Source organism: Theropithecus gelada, chromosome 10 (assembly GCF_003255815.1).
Source record: "Theropithecus gelada isolate Dixy chromosome 10, Tgel_1.0, whole genome shotgun sequence".
Classification (NCBI taxonomy): Eukaryota; Metazoa; Chordata; class Mammalia; order Primates; family Cercopithecidae; genus Theropithecus; species Theropithecus gelada.
This window is the reverse complement of record NC_037678.1, coordinates 23314963-23320358: the sequence shown is the minus strand read 5'-3', so window position 1 is coordinate 23320358 and position 5396 is coordinate 23314963. Positions and strand designations below refer to the sequence as shown.

Below are 5396 nucleotides of genomic sequence, written 5' to 3'. Positions count from 1 at the left end.
TCCTGAGGGGTCTCGAGTGCCCACCAAGCTTCTTGGGCTCCACCCAGAGGAGCCAACTCTAGCCCCTCCACGTGGCTTCACTGAGTTTCTGCTATCCTGATCTGGTTGGGACCAGAAGAGAGTCACCAGCCTGCAGGCCCCCAGTCCGAGATCTCTGGACTAGACCAGCTCTAAGAACTCTGCCTGCTCTAATGCTCTGATGGGAAAGGGGGTGAAGGGACCCCACTCACACGACATGCAGGTTGAAGATTCAACAGGATGAAGTGCAGAGCCTGCCTTGTAAACCACAGAGCTGTGTGGAAAGAACATCGTAAAGGTATTGGTTGGGAGGAGGAATCCTCTATCTCCTTCCAAGCCACAAAACACAGTGACTCAATAATTGAAAACTGCATCTGATTTTCCTTGGCTTGTTCTGGGCAGAATCCTGCCTTCTCTCCCCTGCTGACTCATGTGCAGGCTCACACTATCCTTCTTGAATGACAACAGCCAACCCTTACTAGGCACCCACACTGCCCAACGACAGCCTTGGAAGTATTTCTAAGCTCCACTTTATAGGTGAGGAAATGGAGGCTCAGAGAAGTGAAACAATCTCCCTGGGATCACAAAGCATACAAGGAGCTCCCTGGAAATTAAAAGGCAGGTCTGTATTATTCCAGGATCACCTGAGCCACAGTAGTTCTTGGTTAATAAACTTTGAAGATGCACTTAACCTTGGGAATTGGAGGTTCTGGGAATGCGGAGGGAGGTGTTTAAGAATGTCTCATTCACTGCACTGCCCACATGAAAGTTAAGCAATAATTATCTCCTTCTTGAGGAGGAAAGACTGCTAGCTCCCTAAGACCCCCTGGATTCATAATAAGCACCTTCAACCCTCCAGAGCCCACTTGGTCTGTTCATGGCTGCCAGGTGCTCTCTGGTATACCAGCAGGATGCCAGAGATGACCCCAGGTAGCAAGGATGCTGGTTCCCCAGTGGTGTGATGCCTGGCTGATAGGAAAGTGATGCCTGGCTGATAGGAAACTCAAAAGAAACCTTGTACGTACACGTGCACGCGCGTGTGCACGCGCACACACACACACACGTATATACATAATTATAGCCCATTCTAGAGTTTATAAAGCCACTGCATCACTGTGTTCACATGGAAGTCATTCAAGATGGTTTCATCAGCTGGGCTCAGTGGCTCACGCCTGTAATCCCAGCACTTTGGGAGGCCAAGGTGGGCGGATCATGAGGTCAGGAGATCGAGACCATCCTGGGCAACATGGTGAAACCCCATCTCTACTAAAAATACAAAAATTAGCTGAGTGTGGAGGCATGTGCTTGTAGTCCCAGCTACTTGGAAGACTGAGGCAAGAGAATGGCTTGAACCCTGGAGGCGGAGATTGCAGTGAGCCGAGATCCCGCCACTGCACTCCTGCATGGTGACAGAGTGAGACTCTGTCAAAAAAAAAAAAAAAAAAAAAGATGATTTTAGCAACATTGTCCCCATTTTCCAGAAGAGAAAACTGAGGCTGATCTACAAGTTAAGGATTCCAGTGGTAGGAGAAGCACCAGGTGTCATGATCCAGCCCTGTCACATCATAAGTCTCTAGAGAGCAGAAATTTTGTGCTCACTTCAGGGTCTCCCATGAACAGCTCCTCCCCTGAATTCCAGAAAACAGTGGGGTGAACTGCACACAGGTAGGAACGAGGTCTGTTGCCTTCACCTCCTAACTCCAGAGGCTAGCATAGCACTTGGCACAAAGTAGTAGCACTTGTAAATACTCAGGGGTATGAATAGAATTGAAGATTTAGTGAATTCATGAATTAAAATATATAATAAATAGACACACTGTTAAGTGAATAGATTCATTAATTAACATAAGGGCATTAGGATTAATGCCCTTATGTGTGGATTAAATGAAAAGTATATCAATGGATAATGGATGAATGCAGGGTGGATGGAAGGATAGGTGGATGAATGGGTGAATGAATGGATGATGGATAAGTGGATAGATGAGTGGATAAATGGATGGGTGGATGGATGGATGCATGGATGAATGGATGGATAGATGGATGACGAATGGATGGTGGATGAATGGGTGAATGGATGGATGGTGGATACATGGATAGATGGTTACATGGATGGGTTGGTGGATGAATAGACGGATGCATGAAAGAATGGGTGGATGAATGGAAAGATGGGTGGATGGTGGGTGAATGGATGAACGATGGATAAATGGGTGGATAGATGGAGAGTGGATGGATGGATGAATAGTTGAGTGCATGGATGGATAAATGGATTAATTAGTAAGTATAAAATATAGGATAGATAATAAATTAATGTAGCTATAAATAGATAAGCAAATAATAAATAGTGAATTAATTAACAATTGACTCAGTGGAAGGATGGATAAATGAATAAGTGAGTATAATTTATGTGTGGATAAGTGATCAGACTGGGGTTGCTCAGAGACAATAGAGCTGCCTCAGCTTCAGCCTCACAGTACCCACCTCCCATCTCCATTAAAATCCTGGCTATTTTCATCCCTTTTGCAAAGGGGAGTTACTTATTTATTTATTTATTTTTTGGACACAGCTTATTAAAGGAGAAAGCACACAGAGCCCTTCCTCCCACAGGTGCCTCTTTAGCTGCATAAACCCACCCTCTGTCAGGCAGCCAGGAATAAAACTAAGCAGAAAGCCACAGAAAGTGCAAGAAATCAAATACAGAAAGACAGAAAAAGAAGTTGGGCAAACTTTACTGCTCTCTCTAGAGAGATCCATAGGGGGGAGATTTATTAGGCTGAGCCTGAAATGACTGATTTCCATTTACCCATGCCTGAGTTACTTAAAGTGAGCTCCATATGCCAGGCTGTGGAGACACATGGATGAACTACACAGACATAGCCACTGCCCTTATGGAACTTATGCCTAGTGGGAGAGACAGAGGAAAAAAATCAGCAAACAAAAATATAGTATGGCATCAGAAAAAAGGAATAGTGAGTGTACTGATTATCTATGGCTGCATAATAAATTACCCAAAATGTAGTGGCACAATTTCTGGGGGCCAAAAATCCATCTGCATGGCTCTTGCTTAGGATCGCTTGTGAAGTTGCAGTTCAGATGGTGGCCAGGACTGCAGTCTCATCTGAAAGCTCAACTGGGGCTGAAGCCTCCACTACCCAGGTGGCTCACACACATGCTTGGCAAGTTAGTGCCGGCTGTTGGCAGGAGGCCTCAGTTTCTCTCCATACATACATCTCCAGAAAGCTGCTTGAGCACCCCCATGACATGGCATCTGGCTTCCTCCACTGTGAGTGATCCGAGAAATTGCTGGGGGAAGTTGAAATTTCACTTATGACCTTATCTCAGAGGTCACACACTATCCTTCTCCACCACATTCTGTTCTCCAAGAGCAAGTCAAAAAGTCCAGCCCACACTCAAGGAGAGGGGAATGAATCATTGCCTTTTGAAGGGAGGAGTGTCAAAGAATGTAAGGACATGTTTTAAAACCACCACAAAGAGTGCCAGAAGGCCAGAATGATATGACAAGTGGATGCTGTCAAAGTCTTTGGAAAGTGCCCCCCAAGGAGAAGATCTGCAAGGACAAAGGCCTACAGGTAGGAGTGAGCTTGTTGTGTTTGGAAACAAGAAGGTGTGGATGAGGCTACAGTGTGTAAAGAAAGCAGGGATCAAAGAAGACCTGGTTGGAGAAAGGCAGGAGGAGGGCATGTGTATGTATGCAGTGTGGATTCTAGCCCACTGGAGATTTTACGGAGTTCTTGCCTGTGCCAATTTTTCGACTGCCTCTAGAACTTCATGGGAGAGGTGCTATTGTTGTTCCCACCACAAAAAGGAGGACGCTTAGGCTCAGATAAGTTAAGAAAGGTCACACACCTACCTGTGAATTGGAGCTCAAGTGTGCACCCAGGCAGGCCAGCCCCAAAGGCAACAGTGCTGATGTATTCCAGAGGGAATGCTGCAAGGAACATACAGAGACATTGGGGTGCAAATGCCTCTGAAGGGAAAATAGGTGGAGAAAGAGAGAGAAACAGAAGACGTGGAACTGAGATGCCAAGAGATACAATGACAGAGAAAGACAGCAAAGGAGATAGAGGAGGATTAAGCATCAGAAATCTTTAGGCAGGCAGACGCAAGGAAGAGGAGAGAAAAATAAAGTAAGAGACAGAGACCTGAAGACAGAGGAGGCATGGGATGGAGGAGGTGAGCCAGCATGTGTATGGCGTGCGTGAGTGCAGTGCCTTTGCGCTGGGTGGTGCCGGGACCCCGCTAACTCAGACCATCCATCGCTCCTGTCTCCTATCAGCAGGAGGGCCGGGGGAGGGAGAGAAAGCTGACAGGAGACAGTGTGATTCCAGTAATTCCAGATGAAATCACAGCCAGAATGCTTGCCAGGAAGTGGGGCCGGGTGGTCAGGGAGAGGGAGGGAACGTCCAGAGAAAGTTTAGCAAATAGCTTGACAATTCCCTCCTCCATACCCTCAAAATGCCATAGATACAGGGTGGGGAGGATGGCCCTGAGTTTCGGGCTGGAATCAAGGCATCCAGGAGGGGAGGTTGTGCCCACTGACAAGGAGGACGTCTGCCTCCATCAGTCTATGTGAGGATCCAAGCCAGGATCACATGTTTTCGTGATTGGTTTTCACACCTCTTTCCTGTCCTTTGCTCTAGAACAGCCCCTCACCTTTTTTCCTTCCTTTTTAATTATATTGACATTTTTGAAAAGTCTGGACCAACTGTGTTTTGAATGTCTCACAATCTGGGTTCGTCCAGTGATGTCCTCACCATCCAATTCACGGTAAACCTTTTGGGCAGTCACATCACAAAAGTATGTGTTTTCCATTGCATCTCTTCAGGGGACATACGATGTCACTCGGTCCCGTTACTGGATATGCTGAGTATTTGGTCAGCTGGTTAAGGTGGGATCCACCAGATGTTTCTGTTGTTAAAGCACCCATTTCTCTGTGTAAATAATATAATCCACAGGATAGTACTTTGGGAGTATGTAAGCACCCCTTTCTCTCATAAACTTTTGACCAGTAGTTTTAGAATCCATTAATGATCCTTGCTAGAATCAAATATTGCAGGGATGGCTGCAGCACGGAGTTTTTAAAATTTATGTATATTTTTACACTGTTAACATTCTTTGATAAAGAAGGGTTTCCCACTGCTCTCCTCTTATTTTATATATAATGCATGAGCATTTTTTTAATGCTCCAGTTGTCCCAGGTTTAGCCAGGTGGACCCCTGCAAACTGGCCCCTGCATCCTTGTGCATGTGCCTCCTTCATTCCTAACTTTCTGACACAATAAAATGTTCCAGACTCATCTTCTATTTTCCTTGTTCAAACACTTAAATCATCCACTTCTCCAAGATGACCCGATCCCTTTC

The 5396-nt window shown here is 45.8% G+C and overlaps 1 long non-coding RNA gene across 1 annotated transcript; it reads right to left on the bottom strand.

Moving 5' to 3' along the window:
• Positions 1 to 1090: 1090 nt before the first annotated feature.
• On the bottom strand, positions 1091 to 4383 carry LOC112632676. Its single transcript, XR_003121430.1, has 3 exons — positions 4179 to 4383; positions 3887 to 3964; positions 1091 to 1440 (listed from the first exon to the last, which is right to left on the bottom strand). It is a non-coding gene; the product is annotated as an uncharacterized LOC112632676 (long non-coding RNA).
• Between the last annotated feature and the right edge of the window lie 1013 nt (positions 4384 to 5396).